Source organism: Mauremys mutica, chromosome 1 (assembly GCF_020497125.1).
Source record: "Mauremys mutica isolate MM-2020 ecotype Southern chromosome 1, ASM2049712v1, whole genome shotgun sequence".
NCBI lineage: Eukaryota > Metazoa > Chordata > Testudines > Geoemydidae > Mauremys > Mauremys mutica.
The window spans coordinates 330,306,399-330,315,686 of NC_059072.1; positions in this window are offsets into that span (position 1 = coordinate 330,306,399).

The following is a 9,288-nucleotide window of genomic DNA, read 5'->3' on the forward strand; positions in this document are numbered from 1 at the left end:
AAAGCTCTGGGCAGGGTCATATAACTGAGACAGCACTTGTGAAAGTCTGCATGCCTTATACTCTTAGGTATCTGTCTTCAGCATCTGACATGGTGCTTCACAATGTGCTTTGCACAATAGTATAATCCAGTAAATTAAGGGCAGGTCTTCACTAGAAGATCAGTTAGGGGTGTCATTTTGTGTGACCTTTCTATACTAGCAAAACCCTTAGTGTAATGTATTTTCCAGCATAGTTTATTTCACTCATTGAACCAATATAAGATACACCAGAAGAAGTACTTTTTGGCCGATATAAACTGCATCCACTCTAGGAAAGTTTGCTAGTGTAGCTTTACCAGCAACCCTTTTCTAGTATAGACCTGGCCAATGGGCTAATGAATTCTGAAATGTATGATATGGGCTAAGCTTGAGACCATGCAGCTGCTGTATTTGAATTAGAGAGAGATCCCTTAGGGGTCATAAAGTAAGAGCTGGTAGTTTCCTTTGCTTCTGAAGAATCTAGTCTGAAAATGAGTTAGAACTAGCTTCTGCTGGCATGATATTCTTCTGTATGTAGTCTAGATGAAATGTCATGAGATACTGAGAAGATGAACATCTGCCAGAGTTGGCATCTATATTGTTCTCTGAAACCTTTTGGTCTTTTCTTTGGTATTTAACCAAAACCCTTATTGAAAAGTCTTACAGATTTATATAGGGGTGTAGACGGGCGGACTCACCGCTGCGGCGCCTCCTGCTGGTGACTTCAGGAATTAGCTCAGTTCCAGCTCCAGAGCGCCCCCTGCAGGCTGGTGATCCATCTGTCCTCTGGCCCCCATGTCCCTTTACATGGGGTACTGCCCCCTGGCAGTAACCCCTTTCTCTCAGGGTCTCTCCTCCCTGGGGAACCCCCCACTCTCTATCCCCACCTTACCTCAGTATATGGCTACTGCCAGTCATTGTCTAGCCCCACGTCCTGGGGCAGACTGCAGTATCAGCCTACTCATCATTGGCAAGGTTGGGTTTGGACCTGCTGCCTTGGCCTACCCCTGGGCTGCCCTCTGCAACCCCCAGTTCCTATTAGCCCAATGCGTGGCCACAGCCTGGGGCTTTCCAGGCTAGAGCTCCCCAGCTCCTCAGCCTTTCCCCAGCCCTGCTTCACTCAGGTACCTTATGTCCATCTCCCTGCAGCCAGGCCCATCTCCCTCTACAGATGGAGAGAGACTGTCTTGGGCTTCTGGCTCACAGCCTCTTATAGGGGCCAGTTGGCCTGATTGGAGCATGGCCACAGCTGAGCCTACACTCCCCAATCAGCCCAGGCTTCTGGCCCCAGCCTAAAGGCTGCTTTCTCCAGCCACAGCCCCTTCCCAGGGCTGTTTTTAACCCCTTCAGGGCAGGAGCAGGAGTCCACCCTGCTACAAGAGGTAAAACCAATAGAACAAGAGTGGCCAAACTGTAGCTCGCAAGCAGCATGTGGCTCTTTTACAGTTAAAGTGTGGCTCGCAGAGCCCCCCCATTCCCTGCCTACCAGACTGGGGTGGGAAGTATGGATAGTCATCCCTGTGGTAGGGAGGTGGGGCTAGGGTCTTCTGCCCAGCAGGAACGGCAGTCTAAGCCTTCAGCCCTGCAGGAGATGCCTACTGGGCTCAGGGCTTCAGCCCTGTGGGGCACACCTGCTGGGGCTGGGGCTTCAGCAGGAGTGGGGCTGAAGCCCTGAGCCCCAGCAGCTGCCTCCTGTGGGGCTGAAGCCACAAGACCACCCTCCCTACAGGGTAGAAGTCCCTAGCCCAGCACCCTGCCACAGTGCTGAAGTCCCGAGCCCCAGCAGGTGTGCCCAGCTCTCGAATTTCTGAAGAATATACCGTATTGTCCCGAGTATAGGCCGCACTTTTTTCCCCTAATTTAAGTCTTTAAACTAGGGGTGCGGCCTATAAGCGGGATCTTGCCAAAAAAAACCCAATAAAAATACTTTCAATCCCAGCCGCGGCGGGGATTGAAAGGGCTTTGGGCTCCCCGCCGCAGCGGGCAGCCCAGAGCCCTCTGAGTCCCGGCCGCGGCTGGGATTTAAAGGGCTCTGGGCTCCCCGCCACGGCGGGCAGCCCGGAGCCCTCTGATTCCCCGCCGCGGCTGGGATTTAAAGAGCTCTGGGCTCCCCACCGCGGCGGGCAGCCCAGAGCCCTCTGATTCCCCGCCGCGGCTGGGATTGAAAGCGCTCTGGGCTCCCCGCCGCGGCGGGCAGCCCAGAGCGCTCTGATTCCCCGCCGCGGCTGGGATTTAAAGGGCTCTGGGCTCCCCGCCGCGGCAGACAGCCCAGAGCGCTCTGATTCCCGGCCGCGGCTGAGATTTAAAGGGCTCTGGGCTCCCCGCCGCGGCAGACAGCCCAGAGCCCTCTGAGTCCCAGCCACGGCTGGGATTTAAAGGGCTCTGGGCTCCCCGCCGCGGCAGACAGCCCAGAGCCCTCTGAGTCCCAGCCGCGGCTGAGATTTTCTTTAAGTTAAAAAAAGTTAAAAAATTAATTTTTTTAAAATAGCACCAAACTTTAAGGGTGCGGCTTATAATCAGGAGCGGCCTATACTCGGAACAATACGGTAGTATGCAGCTCAGAGGGTCAGTAAGCTTGGCCACACCTGCTATATAATATATACTTTAATAAGGTTCTATAGAAATGAATACACAATGCTAACTTTTTTAGCTTTTGTGAACTTTGAGTTCTAAAAAAGGGTTTTGATTCTTTATTAAATTCTGTAGAATGGTCAAAATAAACCTATGAAATAGTTATTTTGTGTTTCAATTCTATATGATTTGTATAAGGAAGTTAAGCATTGGTTATGAAAGTGTAAGTGGGTGATCTTAGATTGGTATATCTAGAAGACTAGCTATTCATATGTATCTGAGAACCTCATAAATATTAATTTATCCTTGCAATGTTCTTGTGAGTTTAAAAAGTATTATCTCCATTGTACAGATGCAGAACGAAGGCACTAAATGTGTGGCTAAATCATGAATTGGACACAGATTTCCTGAGCCTCAATCTAGTGTTTTACCCAAAAGATTTCCATTCCCACCAATGACTGCTTTTAATCACCTTCAACTAGTATGCAGGAGTGTACCATTTGATTAGAAATACTCTACTTTTCGGTACTGCATGTTCATCTGTTTTGCATTGCTATTTATTATCATGATACTCTATGATTATTCAGTAATTTGTGAATATCACAGTGTGGTAGCATCCGGACTAATGGAGATTATCGGGCAGTGAAAAGATATGTGACTAACTTCCAGTAATACTGTAAACACAAGCTGGTTAAATTCTTTTCAAGTGCTAAAATGGTGATCACAGATACGGATGATACATCTTAAGAGCCTTTGCCTGTATTGTCAGCTGAAAAGAGGAATGAAAATGCAAGAATTAGCAAGAGACCTGGTGGGTCTGAAAGGCTGATAAACATGACAGTTTTCACCTGATCAATAGTGCCAATACAGGAAAACCCATGAGTCAGCTCCGGAAAAGCTTCCAGTGACAGTTTAAAATATTAGATCTCTTTAGTTTTGAAAAGAAAAATTTCATTGATGAAACTAGTACCCTGCAATGAAAAGCTAAGATGCACGCCCCCGTTCATATATTGACTTTTGGGTGAAATATGCCTTGCATACAAAAGATTGCTGAGGTGAAGCTGATCACTTAGTTCAATGGCAAAGCACTTACTTGGGGAATAGGTGCTTTGAACAATAATGTAATCCAGCAAATAAAGCATTAATGAATTCTGAAATGTATAAACATAAGTTAAGCTGGACTTCATGAGAGCTATTGTGTTATAATTAATTATAGATGTCCCCTGATTATAAAGTGAGAACTGTTTACATGTTTGCACTTGAAAATTCTAGTCTAAAAACTGCAGGACCCAGATACTATGGTAATGGGGGCCATTTTAAGATAGGAGAAGTTGATATTAGAGTTGGAATATGCAGTTTACATAATATATTGTTTGAGCATCCACTACCGGTGAGATGGAGTGAATGATCTTATTTCTCTTATCAGTGAGCAACAGATTCACATGGCTATAATGTAGCTGTGGTGTTGCATAGAATGCACTTCCATCTTAAATGGTCTTTTGCAAGTCTTCCTTTGTCATGAGTCAGTGTGGAAGGATCTAGTCTTCTTAAATTCCTCAAAATGGCATTTTCCAACCTCACTCATGGCTGACCTCATGCTCCACTTCCTTTTACCTCAACTCTGTAAACATTCTGTAGAAGCATACCTTCTTCTGCACGCTGGAAATGATCCCATCACTTCAGTCATCTTATCCTCGACTGGCGCAAGGCTGAAACTTGTTGGGATTGTTTCAGTATCTCCTTATCTGTAACAAAATCAAGCCAATGAATGTTAAGAGTATGCCATAACTTTTGACTTTGAAAACTGTTTCATTTTCTCTCAACTGCTTTTAATAGCCTTTTTTCTGCTCCATATAGCACAGTTATCATCACCACCACATTGAACACTCATATCTTAGCTGTCACACAGACATCTTGCTGCCCAGAGGCTTTCGAAGACACTAAAATGCCATTGATGTAAGACCAATCCGACTTGTGACTTCTTCAGTTATAGAACTTCCTGCTGTCAACTTACTACCCAAACAGATAAAACTATTCACCCATCTTTTATGTCATTACTAGCTATGTGCAAAGTTGGTAGGTCATTCATTTCCATTTGATAGGAGGCATATGTAACTTTACTTTTATCACCATTGATCTTAAGTCCCATAGATTGTGCAATTTTTCACAGCTTTTCATTAGCTATAGTTGGTCAGTAGTCTCTTCAAGTAAGGTAGTATCATCCGCATACTTGAGATCCTCTAAAGATGAGACTTTAAATTTCACACTTTCTACTTTGGACTCCATCCGTTTTGTCATCAGGTAATCTATTAAAACATTAAATAATGTAGATGAGAGAATTTTTAGCATACTCCTAACTCTACAGAAAACCAGTCTGTAATTCAGACCATTGACCCTCACGCAACTAAATGTACCATGGTAAAGTTCCTCCACTAGGCACACTAAATCCTCTGTCACCCCATACTGACATAGCAATAACTACAGTGCTGATCAACACACTGCATCAAAAGCAGTTGCAAAGTCTATAAACATGATGCTAGCTTCCTTTTGTCACTCTAGTCATTTTTCTGTAACATTCTGAAAAGCATATATGGCATGGACTGTAGCAAAGTGTATATAGCATGGATTGTAAACCACACAGGCTGTCTCTCGTTTTATGGTTGAGACAGTATTTCAGTTGGTTCAGTGGTATGATTGTAAACACCTTCCCTGGCACTGACAGCAGCATTATTCCCCTATAATTGGAGCAATCTGATCACTTTCCCTTTTTAAAAAATAGGATGATGCAGTCCCTTTTCTAATCTTCTGGAATGTGACAGCTCCGCCAAACTTTTAAATGGACTCTCTGAAGCCAGGAAACTAAAATCTGGACCTCCAGTCTTTAATATTACTGCTGGAATGTAGTCAAGGCCAGGTGCTTTATCATCTCATAACTGCTTGACTGCAAGTATTGCTTCCTTTAATGTCACTGGCCTGTTTTCTGCTGGGTTCATTTTTGGATTAAGTTATAGTTTACCTCTCAGTGGGGGATCTATTAATTAATTTGCAAAACTGCTTATGCCAGTGGTTAAGCTGTGCATCAATATCCTGGCAGTGTTTTCTATTCTTGTCCTTACATGGTGGAAGCTGTGATAATGGACACCCAATTAGGACATTCAAAGTCTCAAATACGCATTTCTGGTCATGTCTTTTAGAAGCTTCCTCAGTGTGCTGTGCCATACTCTTTCACCATTGATTATGGTAATTCTGACAGGCATTCTTACCTGCTTGTTGAAAACATTTCTTTTCCTCTACTGCTCATTTACTTGTGTTGGGTAGCATCTTAGTCCACAAATGCTCCTAAAGTAGTACTATTTGTGAATAAGGGTATTGGAATCTGGACCTGTGATTCCATTAATTCTGCCAGAAATCAACTCCTCTCTCCTTCCCTACCACACATCCTGATTTATCTTCTTCCCCATAATCTCCCCTCCCTTTGCTGCAACCCCAAACCATTTCCCCCTGCCAGCAAGCATTTGCCCGTATAATTTATTTTCTTTTAAAAAATGGCTTGAGTGCCTTCTGAACTTTCTGCTGTACTCAGATTACATTTCTCCAAAATATTTTTTTGTAAAGTTGACAGATGTAGATTGTAGCAACATGCTTCTTTCACCCCCTACAAGATTTCTGCTGAGATTGGATTTGAACTCACAGCACCGAGGTGTTGCATAGGTTTGATGACTGAAATGTTTCTCCCACCCACCCCAACTTCTGAGGGATGGCTATCAGCCCCTTCGACCTCCCTCTCTGCACACGCTCAATGTAATCAGTTTAACTTGTGGGTGTTACGGACATGCCTAAAATGAGAGCTAAACTCTTTTACTGATAACATTGTGATTTTTTGCTCCCCCAGAGGGCTAGTGGGTGGCTGACAGTCTGTGGGGGTAACTCTTGAGCAACTGAGACCCGGGTGCAATGACCCCAGTCATGGCTTGATCCTTATCTGTGAGCAAAATTATGTTGGTAGAATTAACAAAATTACAAAAAACTTTTTTCTTCAGGGGGGCTGTATCTCTGGAACCCCTGGTCAAACGACCCCAAATTTGGATCACTCATCCTAGCCAGTGCCCCCATGAGGCACACAACATTTCAAGCACTCTGAGTAACTGCAGATTTTGGAGACATAAAAGAGTCAAATTTCTTGCTATAGAAATCTGTAAATATCTAGATGTATCTGTACAATGGGTATAATGGATTTCTGGGATGCATAGCTTGCCTTCACACTGCATGTACTCTAGCTCATAATCTTTCTCTAGTGTGAACTAGTACGTCTGGTATCAGGGGATAGCCGAGTTAGTCTGTATCCACAAAATCAACAAGGAGTCCAGTGGCACCTGTAGCAGGGTGGATCCCTGCTCCTGCCCTGAGGGGTTTTAAAAGCAGCCTGGCAGGGCTTGAGAGCGGTGGCTCTAAAAGCTGGGCTGATTGGGGAAGTGGCTGCAGCTGGGCCACACCCCAATCAGGCCACAGCTGGCCCCTATAAAAGGCTGTGAGCCAGAAGCCCAGACAGTCTCTCTCTGCCTTCAGAGAGAGAAGGGCCTAGCTGCAGGGAGCTTGAGACTGGATACCTGAGTGAAGCAGGGCTGGGGGAAGGCTGAGGAGCTGGGGAGCTCCAGCCTGGAAAGCCCCAGGCTGTGGCCTAGCGAAGGGCTAACAGGTACTGGGGGTTGCAGAGGGCAGCCCGGGGTAGGCCAAGGCAGCAGGTCCAAACCCTCCTTGCCAGTGATGAATAGGCTGATACTGCAGTCTGCCCCAGGACGTGGGCTAGACAATGACTGGCAGTAGCCATACACTGAGGCAAGGTAGGGATAGAGGGTGGGGGTTCCCTGAGAAGGGGAAGCCCTGAGAGCGGGCAGCACCCCCATGTAAAAGGGCACTCGGTCCAGGGAGGGACATGGGGGCCTGAGGACAGGTGGATCACCAGCCTGCAGAGGGCGCTCCTGTGCTGGAATGAGCTAATTCCTGGAGTCACCAGCAGGAGGTGCCGCAGGGGTGAGTTGACCCGTCTACAGCACCTTAAAGACTAACAGATTTCTTTGGGCATAAGCTTTGTGGGCATAAGTTTTTTACCCACAAAAGCTTATGCCCAAAGAAATCTGTTAGTCTTTAAGGTGCCACCGGACTCCTTGTTGTTAATATGTCTGGAAGAATCAAAAACATCCATTTTGTACTGTATTCTAATTGAACATTGGCAAAATAACAATAGCAAACATATATTTGGCCACATCTGTGAAGTTCTGCTAGTGTTCAAATTACTTTGGCACAGTATCCATTGAATGGGATAAACTAAGGGAAAAAACATAACAGGAGTCTTACATATCCATATTCCCTTTCTTATTGCAGAAAAGATGTCATGTTCTCACAGGGAAGTTGCTCCAGAGCAGCAAGCTGATTAAAGAGATCAATGAAAGGAAGTAACAGGGCATTTCCCAGATCTGGCAATCTGCTGCTTTACCCTATAGACTACAGCTCTGGGGTGAACTTTCAAGAATCTATTAATTTTTCTTACACCGGATTCAATGCAAGGGGATTTAATATGAAATCAGAATGACGTGCATATTTCCCATTGCATAAGAAAGATAGGAAGTATGGCAAGAGACAGCCCTGGCTTAACCAGCAGCTCTTCCAAGACCTGAAACTCAAAAAAGAGGCCTAAAAAAAGTGGAAACTGTCAAATTACTAAGGATGAATATAAAAAATAACACAGGTATGTAGGGTCAAAATTAGAAAGGCCAAGGCACAAAACGAGATTAAAGACATCATCAAGATAGACATAAAGGGTAACAAGAAAACATTCTACAAATACATTAGAAGCAAGAGGAAGACCATGGATAGGGTAGGCCCATTACTCAATGAGGGGGGGAAAACAATAAAAGAAAAGTGGAAATGGCAGAAGTGCTAAATGACTTTTTTGTTTCAGTTTTCACCAAAAAGATTAGTAGCAATTGGACATCTAACATAGTGAACACCAGTGAAAATGAGAGAGACTCAGTGGCTAAAATAGGGAAATAAGTTAAAAATTGCTTAGACACATTAGATGTCTTCAAGTCATCAGGGCCTTATGAAATACATCCTAGAGTACTCAAGGAGCTGACTGAGGACATAGCTGGGCCACTAGAAGATGGGAGAGATTCCAGAAGACTGGAAAAGGGCAAATATAGTGCCAATTTATAAAAAGTGAAGTAAGGACACCCTGGGGAATTACAGACCAGTCAGCTTAACTTCTGTACCCCGAAAGATAATGGAGCAAATAATTATCAATCAATTTGCAACCACCTAGAAGATAATAAGGTGATAAATAACAGTCAGCATGGATTTGTCAAGAACAAATCATGTCAAACCAACCTAATACCCTTTCTTTGACAGGGTAACAAGCCTTGTGGATGGGGGAAAGCAGAAGATGTGGTATATCGTGGCTTTAGTAAGGTTTTGATACTGTCTCACATGACCTTCACATAAACAAACTAGGGAAATACAACCTAGATGGAGCTATTATAAGATGGGTGCATAAATGGTTGGAAAACTATTCCCAGAGAGTAGTTATCAGTGGTTCACAGTCATGCTGGAAGAGCATAACGAGTGGGGTCCTGCAGTGATTAGTTCTGGGTCTGGTTTTGTTCAATATCTTTATCAATGATTTAGATAATGGAAATAGAGAGT